Genomic DNA, 20,685 nt, shown 5'->3' on the forward strand with positions numbered 1-20,685 from the left:
TTATGAATTACCACTTCAAATATATCTATAAATTTTAATGTAATATTAAACTCATGAATCTAATCAAATGATTCAAAATGGGGAAAAAAGCTATTACTAACATTAATCCCATTACTGCTCAAAATCTATATCTATATTTTAATCATTGGGCTGTTGAAGGCACTACTTTGATGTAAGTAGAAGTGGTATGAGAGTTATAGATTTACATTGTGAAAATCATTGAACTTCCCTTTGTCTAAATTTTCTTGGCCATTTGCCTACCTCCCAGGAAGTGTCAAGAATAACAGGTGAAGGATTATACACCTTCCTTAGGGATACGATGTATGCTGTCCAATAATACTAAATTTTGCATTTAAATTTGTAATTTTAGTGTTTTCATAATAAGCATCGTTTTACAATATTTGTTTCTGGAGCCTGAATTTTAAGCATTCTGTTTTATGCCACTGATTTAATTAGGCAAGATTTCTCCAGAGGCTTGGACAGGATGCCTTGAATTGTCAGCATAGGTCTCAGATCAGGTTGGTGTTGCAGAACGTGTGTCTAAATGGAATGGCTAGAGGGAGGGGAACAGAGTCTAGCACAGCTGTAAGATTTCTATGACAATGTTCTTCTCAAATTTCACTCCCTCTCTTGATAAAAATGCAGTTTTCACCCTGCTACGGGGCAAGCAGAGCCATGTCTTAGGTCTCATCATCTCTGTAACTGATTTCATGTTTTTGTATGTTCTTGCTGTACGTTGTAATTTTGATCCTGTCTGTAGCACTAGGAAGGTACTTTAGAATACTCAGCAGATGCCCTCTTGTGTTTTGTGGGAATGGAAAGACTAGCAAGTACGCCACACTCTCTGTTCCTGCCTCCATGCCCATCCTGACGTCACAGGTATACCTTAAACCTGTGTCTAGGCTCTCACTCTTCTCCCATATATAGTAAAATCCTAAAACCTCCCTCTGGATTGTATAGATTTTTATGTTTGCATGGCTCAGGATTGGCCCAGATTAATGATAGAATTAATCTCATTACTAGAAGTCATTTTGGCTACAGTCTAATGTAAGCATTAATCCCTCAAAAATACCACAGATATCGGTCACTAATAACATATATCACTGTGCAGTCTAAATTTTAGTATATGTGCTGCCGAAGCGAGCACTGTGCAGTCTAAATTTTAACTCTTCATTAATGAGATAAAATAACCCATATTCTGGGAATGCCTTATATTAGGCAGATTGTTTTTTATTGTCCTAAAGAATGGTCATGCATTAAAATACATAACTTTATATCATCACAATAAAAAAATACACATTGCTGTTGGAATCATCAAAAAAAGATGTAGAATAAAAAGTCCACTCAACACAGTTATAAAAACTCATATAAAAAGGAAGTCATATCAAATGATAGCTTCCCTCTTCCTTTTATTTTGAGATATGAGCATATAACATTTTATTAGCTTTAGGGGTACAACATAATGATTTGATATTTGTATATATTGCAAAATGATCACCACAATAAGTTTCATTAACATCCATCACCACACAGAGCTGCATTTTTTTTTTTTTTTAGATTTCAGAAGACGTTGCCTGGGTTTGGCATGGTTTTCATAGAAGGTTAGGGCTAGAAAGGCCCAGGAGTGTATCCTCCCTGTTGTTTGTGATCTCACCCATTCTCCACGGCCTAAGTGCTTCTACTGGGTCACCTTGTGCCTTGCAAAGGCATGAAGTGGGGTACAATTTCCACACAGTACAACCCCATTACTAGGGGTTATCACTGTTTTGCTACAAGTGAGCTACTGAGTGTAGGCACCCTACATAACCAATCTGGGTCTCATATTCAGGGAGATAAGGCTAGATCAGAGGTCCTAAACCAGAAGTCAGATAATCGAGGCAGGCTTGTAGAAATGTCTTGTTTGGTTCATGCATAATTTTTTTTTTATCTTGAACTAGCCAAACAAGCAGGAGACTTGACATAAAAATACTAATTTCTTGTTCCTCTTGAAAAAATAAGAAGATCTGGCAATCCTACGCCCACATTCTTGCATGAAAGGAAGTCCACAGGAGCTGAGAAGCAGATACTGAGGATGTGCCAGAGTCCCAATAGCTTGTTTAACAAATCTCTAGAAATCTTGATGATTTCTCTCATCTCTATTATCGTAATAACTCCTGAGTCAACAGGTATGAAATCTCTAGGGCGGGTCTCATGCATAGTAAGTAGGTAAATTCTAGAGCTATCTTTTCCTAAAATAAATTCATAAAGGAGATCAATTAAACTGGGCCCAAGCAAACTGTTACAATCCTTCTCTCAGACTCATAGAATATTTATTTCAAAAAAGCTCTAATAAAGGGATTTTCACAGTCTGCTGCATTAGAAGGCAAGAAAGGCATCTTAAAGGTTTGGTCAAGTTTTATTATACAATTAACTAAAGAAACATTAAAGCCAAATATAATACTATTCACACTGAAAAGCACAGATTAGTCTTAAATGGATATCATCTGTAAAATCAAGATAAAAATGAGTAATTTTCAATGTTGGATTGTGTATACTTGTTTCACTACCAGTAATGTGAACTTTGTACATACAGCTGCATTTTTAATGATTCATTTTTTTAATTCAGTGCAGTTTTATTAATTAGTAGTCTCCAAACTTTTTACTTGGGTCATTATTTCAGCTACATTATTGTCCCTTGCAGACTTTGCTTTGTATCATGCGAATCTTTTAAATTTAAACAAAAGAAACTACACAGACTTTTGTTGCTCTTTGGGTTCATTCTTGATATACGGTCACAAATGTGGAGCTTATAACTTCAGCTATACTTTCAGAATTTTAATATTCTATATTTCAATATAATATGCAATATAATGTTCAATACTTTTATTTATTATTTTGTACTTCAATCCCAAACAATCATTTCTGGCCTGCTACCTCAGAAAGTGCTCCAATCCAACAGCCTCATTATTATTAAGGTGAATTACAGATGAGGTTGAAAAAACCAGGTTAATGCTTCAAATGTGTTTTCTATAACACCTTAGTTTCTTAAATAGGGACCAGGTCTTAGAGGGAAGGGAGATCATGGGAAAGGCACCATCAGGCAGGGGCATAGGGTGGTTATGTGCCTAGAAAACCCTGAGAAGTAAGATTTCAATTTTTGATGGCTGTATAATATTCCACTGATACGAGGAATTCTTAATCTCAGGAAACAAACTGAGGGTTGCTGGAGTTGGGGGGCGGTGGGAGGGATGGTGGTTGGGTGATAGATATTGGGGAGGGTATGTGCTCTGGTGAGCACTGTGAATTGTGTAAGACTGTTGAATCACAGACCTGTACCCCTGAAACAAATAATACATTATATGTTTTAAAAAAAAAAAGATAGTAGGAAGGGAAAAATGGAAGTGGGGGAAATCAGAGGGGGAGATGAACCATGAGAGACTATGGACTCTGAGAAACAAACTGAGGGTTCTAGAGGGGAGGGGGGTGGGGGGATGGGTTAGCCTGGTGATGGGTATCAAAGAGGGCATGTATTGCATGGAACACTGGGTATTATATGCAAACAATGAATCATGGAACACTGCATCAAAAACTAATGATGTAATGTATGGGGACTAACATAACATAATAAAGCAAAATTTAAAAAAAGAAAAGAAAAACAAAAAACAAAAACACAACAACCCTGTAAAAAAAAAAAAGAAAAAAGAAAACCCTGAGAAGTAAAATGAGTTTCAGAGCAGCGGGGCCAGTGCTCTTCAGCAGGCTCCTATGTAGGGTAGGGACAGGCTAGGGAAGGGATGTCTTATGCACTTTGGCTATTCTCCTCACAGCATATCTTTTTTTTTTTTTTCAAAGATTTTATTTATTTATTTGAGAGAGAGAGAATGAGAGAGAGCAAGCACATGAGAGGGGGGAGGGTCAGAGGGAGAAGCAGACTCCCTGCCGAGCAGGGAGCCCGATGCGGGACTCGATCCAGGGACTCCAGGATCATGACCTGAGCCGAAGGCAGTCGCTTAACCAACTGAGCCACCCAGGCGCCCTCCTCACAGCATATCTTACCTGAATCGGGCCACTGAGCAGCCGCAAGAGAGTCGGAGAACCTGAGAGATTCCAATCGGGGTTCTAAGTGATCTAAGAATGTGGCACCAGGAGCAACAAGCTGTTTTAGATTTATCTTCTATAATACCTTACACAAACATATTTTAACAGTACTGATGAAACAAGAGCATGGACTTCAGAGAAGTAAGATGTTGTTTACTGATAAAAATTTTTCTTGGTTAAATTGGAAGAGTTATTTCACTGTCACTAACTAGGATTCTAAGAAATTTAATAAGCAAATGGTGACAACTGGCCTTCTTAGTAAATCAGCCTTAATTACGTACAATCAATCAAATGTGTATTATGACTTTTGACTTCCATACTCGAAAAGAGCTGAAATAGTTTTGTAATTGTGCATTTTGATTCTGAAATAAATGTTCTCACTTAACTATGAACATTTTCAGGAATTTAGTATAGTAATACCAATGAGTTAATTTCCACCAGTTTACTAACTCAAGCATGTCAAAACACAGAACATTGCAATCTTCAGGTACTAAACATAATTACAACTATACCTCATGGTCTAGGATAAGTTGTATGTAAATGACTATATTTATATAGCACATATATAAAATATACAGGACGTATGTAATACATATATATGTATGTGTATGTGTGTGTATTCTACCATGCAATATGGAATCTTGCTATTTAAAGAAACTCCTCTGATCTATAAAGAAACTCCTGGACCTAAAAACACATTCACTGATTTTATTTTGTAAATCTGGATTTTCACACATTGAATATACTTAGAGTTGGCATATCTGTGGAATTGGAGGAGATGAATACTTAACATAAATATGTATACTGACTACACTTTTAATCAGACTCCCAAAGTGCAGACCTTCATATAGAAGTACCACCTCTGAATTCCCAAAGTACAACATGCACTCGGGAGTGTCTGAGTTGTTTCTACTGTAGTCAAGATAGGTTTTGCCCCTCTATCCACACTATCTCAATGAGTATGTCTTTGTAATAGAGCACCAGTTAAGGCCACGGAATAAAAATTAACCAGTCTTCAAAGGAATCAAACCATCAAATTAGCCTTATAACCCTATTACTGCAATTAAGCTCATTGGCTTTATACTTTTAGCTTCAACCAGGTTGGCAAATAGTGCCACACATTCTTTTGGTAGGCTTGAAGAATATACAAACCATGAAGAAGCCTGAAAGTACAAGGTATCGACATTCTTTACATCAAGCCATATCTGTATCCATTAATGCATCATGGAAATGGCAGACCAGCTGAGATACAAAACAAATACTAGTACACAAGAGCGGAAGTGAGAACACTCATACCGATGCAAGATGTCCATCGTACGTGCAGTTACCTAGAGAATGCTATTGGAAGAATGGGCCAGGGGCCAGTCTGTGTCTAACATCCTACTTGCGGTAGGCCTCATGTGGCTCATGTTGTGGGGTGTGAGATAACAAGCTTTGGGCAGGAGGTATCTTGGTAAAAGTGAGGAGAGGGAGGACGAAGGCAGTCTTGACCATTTTACCTGGAGCCACCATTTAACCCATACCCATAACTAATTTCTCATTGGACAAATATCCGGAAAAAAAAAGAAACATAATTATTTTCCTTACAAATATAAAATGAATATTTTATCTTTGGTGAAGTCAGCTTCTGTAATCTGCCTAATTGTGTTCAACAGGTGTTTGTGATGGACAGAAGCTGTGAAATTCCCATGCGCGCATTAGAGCTGTTCGCTCCAAGCAACATGGCTACAGCATCTTCGGTGTAACTTTCTGGGGTCAAAGACGTGAGGTATACACCGATGTGCCAACATGCCACCTTTTTGTCTCATGACGACGGTTACCAGATGACACTTTCCAAAGTCAGGCAATAGACAATCAAGAGTCAGACGGGGATGGGGGCATTTCAATGGCAGAGCTTTACAACCAGACAGGCCAATATACTATTCAATGGATAAGAGCGCGGAGAGATGTCAGCTGAGGTTCAGGTGCCCGCCCCCCCCAACCTCTGCTATCTCACTATACACTCCCCAGAGCTCAGATGCTATTCTAACAACATGAAGAACCATAAACAGACTTAATTTGACTTGAATTACCTTCAAAAGATCTGGAGCTTTCCCTCCTCCCCCCTGAGTTAAAAAGAATAAGGTTTTGCTTGCAAGAAGAAACCTAAATTCCAGTAATGGCAAAATAAAATTATATATTTTTGCATACCTATTGTTATGACATGAGAATGTGCACCCATTCCATTTTCTTTACTCCACCACATATATCAGTGGACTAATATGCTCTCTAGCGACTGTGGTGACAAGCACTATTAATGTTTCAAACGACTGCTGGATGTAAATTTTTCTAGTAAAATTGAGTTAGGTATATGTGTGGGAGAAATGAAATGCCACATGATCATTGAAAGTCTCATAATTTCTCTAAAATGCTCAGTCTCCTGGAGAATGTTGACAGCGTGGAGGTCAGAATATGAGTAGAATATGAAGCATCCTGGCTTGTTTCTGTTCTAACCCTGTCGAACTTACTAATTTTTATTTTTTTTTAAGATTTTATTTATTTGACAGAGAGAGACACAGCGAGAGAGGGAACACAAGCAGGGGGAGCAGGAGAGGGAGAAGCAGGCTACCTGTTGAGCAGAGAGCCCGATGTGGGGCTCGATCCCAGGACTCTGGGATCATGACCTGAGCCGAAGGCAGAAGCTTAATGACTGAGCCACCCAGGCGCCCCAAACTTATTAATCTTTAAAATACTGTATAGTACTATTGCTCGGTGGAAGAGTTTTCAGTTAGGCTCCAATAGCTACACACAATTTGCTCCCTCGAAAATGTCAACTTTATGCCCCCAGTAGTAAACTGAATAGCGTTAGGAAATTGTCTCCAGGAAAAAAAAAAAAAAAAAAAATCCATGAGGTTTGGGATTTTACAAGATCCACTGCAACTGGTCACCTCTGAAAACAGCAACATCATTTACTTGCTCAGCCCAACAGCCACTTACATAGCTCCAGTTACTAAGCTATCAGAAACTTCTTCTCTGTATATTTTTTCTGCTATTTATACTGCAATCACCTGTTCCTATGATAGTTTATCAATGCTTTAAACTAAAAAATACTCATGTTAAATTAAGTGTCTGACTCTTTTGCTTAATGGTATGCATTTGTTTCTAGGCCTCCTAGCATGTCTAACCTTCTTCCCCTCTGGCTAGCTGGAGTCCAAGGAGCTACGGAGGACGGGAAGAATATAATGTCTGAGAAGCTAGAAGGGCTTCAATTTATAAAGAGTTTTGAGTGGCTGAGAATAAATGTCTTTTGGGGAGAAGAGGAAAGTTGAGAATGGCAAAAAAAACTGATGAGGAGTTAAGACTGAGCGACTGTAAGGGAACTGTGGGGACAATGAAAGGAAAATGGAGAGAATATTTCCAAGGGCTAACAGAAGTTACCTTATTAGGGTAAACCAACCACAGAGGAACAGAGCCGTGACTAGAGAAACACAGCCAGGTGAAGCGAAGTGAGGCGCCAATGGACTCACCAAAGGGAGCACAGAAGCGTTGCCAGCTCACTTGGAGACCAAAGACCCTTGGGGTTGCTAAATTTGCTTTCTCACAATTTAACAGAGCCTCAGAACCAGAGAAAGTTGTTTGCTTTTTTCCTTGTTAGGTTATCCTGGGAAAGTTTTATTGTTTGTGAGAAAATTCGGAGATCAAAATATCGCTAGTTGCAAGTGTTCTCGATCTAGAGCATCAAGGGAATCCCTTTCCAAAAATCACAACCGGGTCTCCACCTGTGATGCATCCTTTCACAAGGCTGAGGACTGTCCTGCTCTTTTTAGTTGATGGTACACACTGAGCAAGAACTACAAACTGCGTTCAGGTACGCCTTCTTTGGCAAAACCTGAGTTATGCTGAGGCGACAATTTGCCAGATTATTTACGCCTTCCTACCATTCTCTAGTATACACATACTGTTGTCACTTTTTTTTTTAGTCCATAAAATTTTATTTCGAATAATGGGTCCCCACTTGAAATGGAACATATGATGTCTACCCACATGTGTTGTTCCTGATAGGAAGTCACTTTGATTTGAGGATGAAAGACAGTGATTAATGTGAGAAGGCTCGCCTGCTTTTCTGAGCATCAGTCTCCTAATTTTGTACACACACAAAATGGACTCTAATCTCTACAGCTGTCATGTCGATGCTCTTCGTGAGCTGTACATTTCACAGGCTCTGAAGCCACTCTGCAGCTCAAACATGATCAACAGCTCTCCTCAAACCAGAACAGCAGCTCAAGATTATTAAATCAAAACGGGAGCAAACCCTCATCTTCACGTGTGCAGGAAATTCAGAGGGGGCCTGATTTCCATGTGGTTCCCACAGCTGAAGCTTAATGAGTATATTCCAGATACAGGTACAACCATTTATAATCCTCAAATACCTCTACAATGGAGTAAAACAGTCCAAACAGAATTAAGGGAAATAATCTCCAACTGGTCTTACATGCCTGTGGGTTAAACGTATGAAGGAGGCTTTGATTTAAATAAAAGCAGATTCTCAGAAACATATGCTCACCACCCACCATTCCTCATCTGAATGGTAGCAACTAAGGAGTTTCATTTCAATGTAGCTTTGGAGCTTTGCCAAGAGGCAGGAGCACAAACATGAGAGATTAAGAAAGAGCTCCAGTATAAAATATGTCTTCACGGGTCTAAGCTACTTTAGGATGGGTTTATGGGCAATGGCATCATGTTTTGGACTGACCACATGGAGAGATGTTGTCATTTATATCACATTATTAACCTCTATTTTGGACTTTTAAGTAACCTAAACCTACTCCTTAAAATAAAATACCTTCCTTGAAAAGATAATAACAAATCATAAAAATACTTCGCTCAAAAATCTTCTGATTCAGCTTTATTTAAAAACGTATAGCCCCAAAGCCTTGCTGATGTATATACCCTGACTCTCCCACCTTTTATCAGTTCTTTCTTGCCAGTGCAATCTGTTTGCCTGTTTTTTTTCTAGTGCATTGCCCATCCCTCCAGGCTGTTCACTGGCACCTGGATGCCTCCCTCTAATTCTTTATAGCACAATCCAAGAAATGTCCCGGGTCTTTTCCAATTCTTCTTTCCAAAGATGTTCCTCAACACCACCCCCTGTATATTTTGGATACTTATCCTTCTCAGATACCATTTTTCAATTAGGTAATGTGCAGGTTTGCTTTCAGTCTTCTGTTTTAAACACAATGATTTCCTGTTATATTGCTTTGTGTTATACATAGGAGGAAAACTTTCTTGCTATCTCATCTTTTACAATTACAATTCAACAAAATCCTCGTAATTCCAGGCTTTAAAGACTTAAACCCTATATTCAGAGGAGTCCTATGGTGAAGAAGGAGCTAGTTCAAATGTTTCTGGAAAAGTCATGCTTCCCTTTCATTAACTTTTAATACATGAAAGTCTGTCTACTCGTAGGTACACTGACCTAATCACATAATCAATATGCAACTGCAGAATTATTACAGATTTAAAACAAATATGTAACGCGATTTAATAAAAGAAAAGGCAAGGAAATGGAACTCAAAGGTTGTAATTTTACAGAACCAATGAGAAGACAATAAATAAGGTAAATGACCGTCATATTTGAATCTCTTATAGTATCTTTCAAACTATACCACTACCCTTCTAAATTAAAATCTCATTTTAATTAGTTCTCAGCAATTCAATCTAATCACATTCAAGTCAAAGACTCAGCTGTTTAGAATGCAGACTGTACTGCTTCTGTGGTTATGTGTACTTGACCTGCTGCCTGTTAACAAAGAGACTCAATTAATTATTTGCTGTTTTGAATGGCTATTTCATTTCACCTCCACCTTTCTTTAAGTGTTAAAAGGCTCAATTGCTTTATCACCTTAACCTTAGCTTTGGAGAATGCACACAGAATTTCCTAACTGCCACCTAATAAACCATCTTGATCCAGAAAGCTAATTTTCAGGCCCATAGCTCCTACGTGTCTTATGCTAGAGTCAGCTAAAGTAACATATTGACCTGGTGGCACGTCATCTTCCAAGAGAGCCTCTTCATTCTGACAGCAGCCTGGGTGCTAACCTATTCCCTTGGTATAGGCAAAGAGACACACCAGCGCTGCCATGGGCCGTGGTGTCACAGTTACGGCGAAACACTGGTTTCATTAGAAATCCTACCAAACAAAAATGAAAGGCTTTCACTATACACTGAGGGTATGTAAATTAATAGTGTTTGGGTTTTTTTTTTCCTTTCTCTCCCTCTTTTTTTTTTTTTGATAGAGCCAAGAGCACAAGCAGGGGGAACAGCAGAGGGAGCGGGAGACGCAGGCTCCCCGCTGAACAGGGACCCCCGACGTGGGGCTTGATCCCAGGACGCTGGGATGATGACCTGAACCAAAAGCAGATGCTTAAGCGACTGAGCCACCCAGGTGCCCCAATAGTGTATTGGTTTTTCCGACGTACTTTTAACGTTTCCTATATACTTTCAGTTACATTAAACTCAGTAGTATAATCTCATATTGAAATCCTGAAACCCCAAACCAGAACAAGAAAATAGCTTCAAAGTAAATGTGAAAAGGTTTTTGCAATGTATATGCAAAGCATTACTGATACCAGTGAAAGTCTAAATGTGAAAAACTAGCCACAAAAAGAGATAGCAAAGAATCTTCCTACTTCCTTTGAATTCCTTTAATACCCACACCATGTAACATTTCAGAAGTTCCCATTTGCTACATATTTTGTTTATTTAGAGATTATTCCTATCTCCACAAGTATTTCATAAGACGTGAAACCAGTGATTGTGTTAACCTTCTTATTGTATCCAGTCCCAGTCAGTTACTGGCACTCAAAATAATAATAATAATATATAATTATAAATAAAAATAAAGTAAATAAATAACATTATCATTTGATGATGATTAGGTCATAACAAATATACCAAGATATTGCTACCAGGCATCTTGTGCAAGTGGTACCATACAATAATTTCCTTTAGTGCCTCGCTTATTTCACTTAACATAGGTTTTCAAGGTTTAGCTATGGTGTTGCATGTATCTGAATTTCATTCTTTGTCATTTTTATGACTGATACTAGTTATTTCATGAATATCCAAAATGATTTACCAATCCAGTAACAATATCTTGGCACATTTCTTATAATTTAATTTTTTAAATAGTAACTGAAATTTTGAAAAAACAAAAACAAAAACCTCATAACTACTCAATTCTTTCCAAGGGAATTTATACTGACATGAAAATAAATGATTCTATCATCTGCCGATCTTGGTCTGTAGATAAGTGGTTCTGAAACTTTAAAATCTAGGGTTGAGCCCTGGAAATTTAGAATCCACATTTTAAAAAGCACCTAGGTAAAAGATAAATAAGTGAATACTAATAAAAATAAATGAAAAGCACTCAGGTGATTCTGATGCAGGTGGTCCTAGCCCACCTTTTATAAACGGAGCTGGGAACCCTCAAATGAAAATCCTATGCAATTCAGCACACTCCACCCCCCTCCACCCCCGTGCCTTGCAATCACACACATTCAATAAAGATATAGGCCATAAAGAAATATTTTCAAAATAAACATAACAAATAATATGAATATAATAATAAGACATGTACACAATTCTAAATCAGTGGGAAAGCAGAAATTTCCTACTAGGGAAAAAAATTCTAATAATTCCGTATTTAACTTCAACCCTCAAACTGGATCTATAACTACTATGAAACAGCATAACTCAAGTAAGAAAGAGCAAGACATTCCATTTCCAGAGTTTCTTAGAATATAAAAACCGCACTCAGAACAAACACAATAATGAGAAACTATAACAGAAAGACTATGGTATTAGATACAGAAGAATTTATATCTTAGAGTCATTAATCCATTCAACAAATATTTGCAAAATGACAGGCAGGTACCTGTCATTTTGCAAATGACACTCCGTCCGTGGTACTAGCTCATTAAACAGCCCTTATTACAATTTATGGCACTCATGGTATTTTTAGGATTCAGGCCCAAATGCTAACTGTATTATCTTGAGCAAGTCATGTACCTCTCTTAACATCTATTTTTTCATGAGTAAAAAGAGGTGATGACAACCAGTACTGCTGACCGCCCCCCGCCAGATGTTGCTGTAGGGATCAAATGAGCTATTAAACACAAGCTTCTGAGCATCCGATTTTTATAGAAGGAGTCTCAGAATGTGATAACAAATTATACTGGTGAGCTTCAAGGGTCCAATTCCTCCGTTAAGTAGGGGAGAAGTTATATTCTCTGAAACTAAGACCACGAAATGAACTTCTCACTACAAAGATCACCAGGTAACTTTCTGTGAAGTGCATGTTGTGGTCCTATTATACCCAGACAGCAGCTGTGCCACCAAATAGAAAGCTCGACTCTACTTCCCAATAAATGTCAATAGTTTTTTTTTTTCCTCTCTCTCTCCTCTTTCCTTCTTTCTGCTCTTCCTCCTACCCTTTTACCTTTTTTCTTTCCACCTTCCTTCCTTCCTTCTTAGAACCTTCTTCATAGGATCTTGTTAATAAACTGAAAACGGCATACATAGACAAAGCCATTCTTAGGCCCAGTAATTTGTTGATTTCTTTTCATTAGTTTGTGAGCTGTCAAATTTGTGTAGCTAAATGTATTTTTAGTGGGCAGTTTAATTGTTCTAGTGAAATGCAAAAGTTCAATCAACCCATTTTGTGTGGAAAGTGAAGGGAATCTAATTCTATCTGTTCTGTATTTTAATTAATTGTTCCTCACTCAAAAATGAGGTAACAAAATGAAGACAATGATATTGTATTAAAAATGCTCTGGAAATACAGCAAACAGTTCACAGAACATCCTTGAAAACAAGCACAAATGGAGAAATCCAAGGCCTAAGAGATATTCAGCATAAACCACGAGAAAGTTGACAAATGACAGACATTTGTCCACTCTTCAGTCCCATAGTCACTTTTTCAGCATTTTCTTTCTAGGATAATGGACTATGCTTTTTTTAGTATATTTTTTAAGCTTTTATTCTGAGTATTTTAAAATGTTCTGACTTAATTATGGTAATATTTTAAAAGAGTGAACTAATGGATATCTATATTTTACAATAAAGAAGGTACACCATAGACCAATGAATATTTTCCAAAAAGCACAAATCAGATTAGAACGAAAACCAGGACGATGGGTATGAGACTCATGATCTATTACTCGGAACACTATATTATGATTTCCCATGGTTGCCATTATTATTTCCAATGAGCTTTCAGTGAACAACAACAACAACAAAAAATCAATATAAAGAAATGTGTAAGTAACACCACCATAGAGAAATTAGTGGTGGCAGCCTAAAATTATTTTCATTCTTCTAAAAAGTTGTATATCGGGGTGCCTGGGTGGCTCAATCGTTAAGAATCTGGCTTCGGTTCAGGTCATGATCTTAAGGTCCTGGGATGGAGCCCTGCATTGGGCTCCCTGTTCAGTGGGGAGCCTGCTTCTCCCTCTCCTGCTCCCCCTGCTTGTGTTCCCTCTCTCAGTGTCTCTCTCTCTGTCAAATAAATAAAATCTTTAAAAAAATAAAAATAAAAAGTTGTATATCCACAATAAATTTGATATGAGATAAATGTATCAAACTATTACTTGTCAAAAGTAATAAATCCTATTTAAAATAAGATTATCATCTACACTAAATATTCCATATTTTCATGTGAGAAGAAAAAAATTACCTAATCTCAGTTTGAGTAGATTAATAGTTGCTACAAAGACCGTATAGAACCCTCCAGTTAATTTTCTGACTCTTTGATCTCTAAAATTCATTGATAAATGAATTCTTTCTAAGGTGTACATCAAAACCACAAATGCCTCTTTTTAAAAAGGAAAAATTTACAATTTTGCTAAATCCAATGCAATTTATTTTAAAATGTGTGTGACTTCAAAAAATCAATTAGGAATATATAAACAAATTTAAAATAATTCTTACTAGAAATTTAAATTATTTAATGAAAAGATCTATAGAGGAAATTAAGAATGGTTGGTGTTATTAACCATTTAAGATCAACACTTGGTTTTACACCTAGAGAGGATCATGAGTTGGACCACCTGTTGGTCCAATAAGGTGTTCTTCAAGAGCTTCATATGATTTATATACAACTTCCCAAGAATATATATACAACATGAATATCCACATAAACTCATGTAGATTAAGTTAATTTTCTCTGGGGCAGAATGTACTGTATTGTCTAGCTATCACTACAAATCGCTCCAACTTTCCTGGTACTTTTGGTTTCTTACTACAAATTTCTTATTTTAAAAAAAAAAAAAATTTATTTTTTTGCAAAGTCACCCTTGTTCCCATCATCCAGAAATAACTGCTAGTAACATTTTGGTATTCACCATTTCTCATTTTTTTTCTGACTGTCTCTATTTTTTCCCTGAGAAAGGTTTTTGTTTTTTGTTTATTTTAATTGAAGTATTGTTGACATACAATGTTCCATCAGTTTCTGGTGGACAACATAGTGATTCAACAAGTCTATAGGGTTATGCTATGTTCACAAGTGTGGCTACCATCTGTCCATATAACTACCATACATACTTATATTTTAAAAATGGAATCGTATATGATGTTTTGCAATCTGCTTTTTTCAAAATTTACTAGTTTGTCATGCCAAGTTCTTCTATTTCTTAACTCTCAACAGAATGAGAAGTTTCAGATAGGCCTAACACAAATTAAAAGTGAAAGATTTGTGATTATCTGATTAATTCTATCAATACTGATGGTCGATGAGATACTAACCCAAATTAGGGCTTTGAGATAATGGACTTACTGGGTTTGGCAGCAGTCACACTGTTAAAATTATGTGGGTGATTAACAGTTCTTGCCCACAGTTAGTTAGGTCTGCTAACTGGGACTGACAAAATAAACAATTGTAACTATGCTCCTGGGGCACGACAAAATATTTAAAATAAATGTGAAGGTTGTCTTACTAACTCCTAACTCACTCGCTTTTCTTTCCCTGCATCTGGTCCTCTTCATTTCTGCCACCTTCCTTATTTTTGCTCCATGGAGACAAGCCCTACACAAAAGCAACACCTGCCACTTTCTCAGGAGAGTTGAAACAACAGTATTCAATGTCTGGAATAATAAGTACCTTCTCTTAACCTTTGTTCTCAGCTTCGTGGATAAAGCAATGGGAGGCTAAATATAGAGGGATTTTTTTTTTAAAGATTTTATTTATTTATTTGAGAGAGAGAATGAGAGAGAGCACATGAGAGTGGGGAGGGTCAGAGGGAGAAGCAGACTCCCTGCTGAGCAGGGAGCCCGATGCGGGACTCGATCCAGGGACTCCAGGATCATGACCTGAGCCGAAGGCAGTCGCTTAACCAACTGAGCCACCCAGGCGCCCCTAAATATAGAGGGATTAATTAAAAAAATAATAGTAGGACATCTAGGGTGAAACATGTATCACAAGGTCTTTTTCAAAGACTTTTAAAATGTTAAATGTGAGGGCTGGTCATGTATTAACTGCAAATTCACTAATACCTGCATCTAATTTTAGGTTCAATGAGAAAACCTGAGACAACATAACGATTTGTCCTGTGTAACTCTCATGTCTTCAAAAATAATACAGATACAGTTCAGCCACCATTCTCCAAAAACTAGACCCTGCTGCGTCATTGAGGCAAAGGCATAAAACTGAATCGGGTCACATATCCAGGGACACGCCTCCACGAAGAAGCCATTGATTTGGAACTCCCGTTTATGGCAATATTTTGACCCTGGCTATATCACTAGTTACTCAAAGTCAAGTAGTTTTAGTTGAGTTCTTACTGCATAAGTGCTCATATTAGGGGGGAAAAGATACACAGAACATCAAAATTTGCACCTCTGTTGGCAGTCTCAGTAGAGAATCCTGGGGCTGAATAGACATGAAGACCTAGCAACTCTCTGATCCCTGGAGGTGGTCCTACTAGGTCAAAAATGAAGCAAATTGGTGGGCATCATGAAGGAGCTAACACAACAGAGTCCATGAACTACCTAAAAAGACTCACTGTGACTGCACAAGCATGCTTTGTAAGAACTAATGTATATTTGAAAAGACATGAACAGTATACAGCAACCACATTTATTTTTTCTTACAAGTTAAGGTTTTCTTAATTAGCATAAATTAAAGAATCCAGTTTCAACTTCGTCAAGTAACTAAACGTATTTTTATTAGATAGGATTTTTGCAATTCGAGTCTCTTGTGGAAATGGTAGTTTGCCAGTTTTCTAAAGTCACATAATTTTTCTCATCTAATTTGAAAAGTCATGTGATAGAACCATTAACTATGATCCCTTAATCCCCCAAAACAGAAAGCCATGGGTTAAAGATAACTATAACCTCTTAGCACCCTCCCCCACCTTGATTTAGGAACATATCTTTAAAATAATGCTCATGGTCCTTAAACATCACACATACATAATTTTTATTCTTTTTATACTCATGCGACCATCAACCAATAAATTCTCCTTGAAATGAAAATATCTGATGAATTCCACATAAGTAGCTTTTATAAAGAAATATAAATAAATTGGCCAGTTCTGCCATTAAATAGAAGTTATTGGAAATTATTCTACATGAAACAAAGAACAACTAAGTATCAAGAGAAAGTAGAGTAAGCAAATTATTTGACACCAGACTTCAAGGAAGCCGAGTAGCCTGTTTGTTCATGCTTAATTAATGCATACGTGAATATAACAAGAGATATGCCCTCCTTTCTAAAAATAGTCGATACAGTCTTCATGCTATAAATTTGGCAGATTGATAGTAAATATTGCTTCTTCACAATAACTTTTTTTTTTTTAAAGATTTTATTTATTTATTTGAGACAGAGAGAATGAGAGAGACAGAGAGCACATGAGAGGGGGGAGGGTCAGAGGGAGAAGCAGGCTCCCTGCCGAGCAGGGAGCCCGATGCGGGACTCGATCCCGGGACTCCAGGATCATGACCTGAGCCGAAGGCAGTCGCTTAACCAACTGAGCCACCCAGGCGCCCCACAATAACTTTTAAAAAACAGAATCTTCTCAATGTTCATTTCAGAAATCACTGTCTCCACATATTGCTTCCCTTCCCACCATCATTTAGATTTAATTTAACTTAATTACCAGAATCGAGGAATGCAACTCCAACAACAAAAGTCACGTCAGAAAAGCTTTTAATACGTACTACCATTACAATCTCTCTTAGTTCCTGTACACAACTTAAATATTGGTCTCTGCCTGTTTTGTTGAAATTGTACAAAGGACTAGAGATGAAATTCAAAGTCCTTATGAAGTGTCATGACGAAGCACAGACCAGTTACAAGCAAGGTAGGCTGTAAATGACCATGTAGGTACACCAGTGCTTACTGGCTGGACTCAGCACTTAGAGGTACTTTATGTCCACACACATTCAGGCAGTATCAAGGGAAGAAAATGGGGAAGAGAGCTACTCCTCCCTTATTATTTACTTAGTTACTAATATTTTAGTATTTAAACTCTGTATGTTGGGGCACCTGGCTGAAACAGTTGGAAGAGCATGCGACTCTTGATCTTGGTGCCATGAGTTCTAGCCCCATGCTGGGGGTAGCAATTACTTAAAAATAAATAAACTTAAAAAAAAAAAAAACAAAAAAAAAACCTCTGTACGTTTTCATCTTCCCAGTTCATGACCACTTAACCACTCCGCAACAAGTAAAACATGTATGGGCTCCAGATGCCATGTTTATGCTCCATAATCTTATCCCTGCCAGTCATGCAAGACTCTTTAGTAAAGGATGAAAACCTGACAGAAAACAGAATGAGCAGATTCTCTTCCCCAGGAATTCAGATACGACTCAATCTCTTAAGACTGTTTAACAGAGGGCGTGTAAGTGCAGCTCTGTGAGGTACTGTAGCAGATACTCCGAGACAATGAAACCTAGTTTGTGAGCAAATAGGGAAATGGGTATTCAGATCTCAGATTCACTTTAAATATCCACTTTTTGCTTAAGCTAGTTTAGAGGTTTAGTGTTTCATCATACCACACACACCAAAAGCCTGATTCTTAAAGAAGGAGCATCAGTAAAAGCAAACTCCTATCTGTCTTTAAATCAAATTCAAGAAAACTTGGGATTATCAAACTAGATCAGCGCATGTTTTTAAATACAGTGTTTTAGATTCAATCTTAAAACACTAGAATTGAGAATAAACCCCAGGAGCGTTCATGATTTAGATTGCTTAAGAATGAAGACAATCACTTAAGCCTTGTTAAAACCAGTTATATAGTGACTAAACTTGAAAAGATTGGTAATAATTTTACTTAAGTGTTCATGTTTCTTTAAATCGTCTTTTAGTGGTATTTTATACTTTCCCAAATCAACAGGCAATGTTTATGCTCAGCTATTTTAATAAAAATATTTTCGTTCACAAACAAAAACCATTACTATCTTCCTCAGTTATGATTACCTAATGATTAGGGGCTTAACCCCAGTGCAGTAAAAACACCTAGGAAACAAAAATTAATTGTATCTTCAGGGCTGATCTTGCATTTCAAACTTTTATAAAGCCATTATGGTAGGCAGAATAATGGCCCCTCTAAGATGCCCACATTCAAATCCCCAGAACCCAAGAATATGTTAGTTTATAAGGCAGAAGGACATTAAGGCTGCATATCAGCTGACCTTAAAGTCCCTATTTTGAAACAGACCATTCTGGATTATTCAGGTGGGCCCAATGTAATCAGTAGGATCATTAGAAGAGGGAGAGAGAGGCAGACAAAGAATTAAAGAAAGAGATGTGGTGACAGAAGTAGCGTCAGAGAGCCTATGTCCCTGGTTTTGAAGACAGAGGGAAACCGAGAGCCACTAATACAGGCAGCTTCTCTCAAATTGTTTTCTGACACTCACCTATTAAAAATGCAGATGCTGTGGCCCTTCACCAGGGCTCTAGGACTCAAGAATCTATATCCTAACACACCCAGATTATTGCTGTGAAACTGAACAACCACTGTTTGAAATGACTAGTAAGTCTTCAAATTAAAAACAAAAGAATAGTTAATTGGCATCACACATCAAGTACAAAGACTTGTAGATTTTCTCTATCAATCTCTGTGTTTAGTACAGTCAAAGTTGATGATATTACTCTGATAGTATAAATGAAATATGTTACTCAAATGTAAAACTACTTTTAGAAGTGTGTGTATGCCTTATTTTTTTGGAATGCAAACTTACTTGTTAGCAATGAAATTAAAAAAAAATTAGTATCATGTAATACCATGGTTCTTTTTTTTATTATTATTATGTTATGTTAATCACCATACATTACATCACTATACCATGGTTCTTAAAAGGGTTTTTTTTTCCCCTCTCAAGTGAGTTAGAACATCAAAATCAAAATGATGAATGCAGTGTCCCATGAAGTCAACAAAATCTTATTTTATTTGATATTCACAGGCAGAAAGTACTTGTCACTAATAGAAGTGAAAATTATATAGCCCTAAAAGGAAAAAGGTTATTAAAATGCAATGTTTATAAGTGAAAACCAAAAACAGACAGTCACATTTACTAACTTAATGGTGGTTTAATAATGACACAACTTGCAAACTTGAGCAAGCACATGAAGTTCACTGGAAATACTTCCTTTAAAAATAAAACCAAAGTATCACAGGTATAGCCAGAGATCACACTAAGTGGAAGGCAGAACGTTTAAAACTTGAAAAACATACCAAAAAAAAAAAAGTTATTTGTTAATTCTTTGAGGGAAATTAAGCTTTCAGCATAGACTGAGCATTGGCAAACCCAAGGTGCCATCTGGCTTGAATTTCTGTCTAGCCACTCAGAATTTGTTAACTATCCATTTCATTTCAAATCTACTGAGCAAACAACAGCAATTCATACAGGGCTGGTTATCCTTATAAGGTAGGCAAAATTTTAGAATGCTGTTACCTACCTTGCCCCCCACCCCACCCACACACCAGCCCCCACTCTGGGCTGTAATGTCTCCTCTTCTCCCCAGGGTGTTGCTCTCAGCCCTCTTGGTTACAAACCAATATCATCAACTAATCACTGAGACAAAATTTGAGCCTAGCATGACTTTACGAGAGATTTCTCCAGGCATAGTTAATTTTAACAAGAGGCCTTTAAAGACTAAAAAACTTAAAGATATGGAGGAGTCTATCTCTATCATGTCAAACAGGACAAGTTGTGGGAAAAATAATCTGGATTTCAGGGCTTCCCAGGTCTCCTGCAAATCCTACCATAGAGACTGTCATCTGCTATCCCTAAGGTGAAGCCTGCCTCAGCTAACAATTTTTAAAAGAGAAATGAGAAACAATATGCTATTATAGAGGAGAGAACACACACTTCAGATTCGAGAAACTTAGTTTGATTCCTGGTCAAATCTCATAGCCTCCAGGGTCTCAAGGGCTTATTTGTAAAATGTGATCTCCACACCCCCTCCAGAGCAGTGGTGCTCTGAAAAGGGCAGGTTAAAGCACATCTCCACAGCTGGAAAAAGAAAGAAAGAAAGAAAGAAGGAAGAAAGAAAGAAAGGAAAGAAAGAAAGAAAGAAAGAAAGAAAGAAAGAAAGAAAGAAAGAAAGAAAGAAAGAAAGAAAGAAAGAA

The 20,685-nt window shown here is 37.3% G+C and overlaps 1 protein-coding gene across 1 annotated transcript in view; it reads right to left on the minus strand.

The window, feature by feature from the left end:
* IMMP2L (inner mitochondrial membrane peptidase subunit 2) overlaps positions 1 to 20,685 on the minus strand; it is an 867,877-nt gene that overhangs the window by 279,249 nt on the left and 567,943 nt on the right. The gene's annotated exons all lie outside the window — the stretch shown is intronic.

The sequence above is a fragment of the Neomonachus schauinslandi genome, chromosome 12 (assembly GCF_002201575.2).
Source record: "Neomonachus schauinslandi chromosome 12, ASM220157v2, whole genome shotgun sequence".
NCBI lineage: Eukaryota > Metazoa > Chordata > Mammalia > Carnivora > Phocidae > Neomonachus > Neomonachus schauinslandi.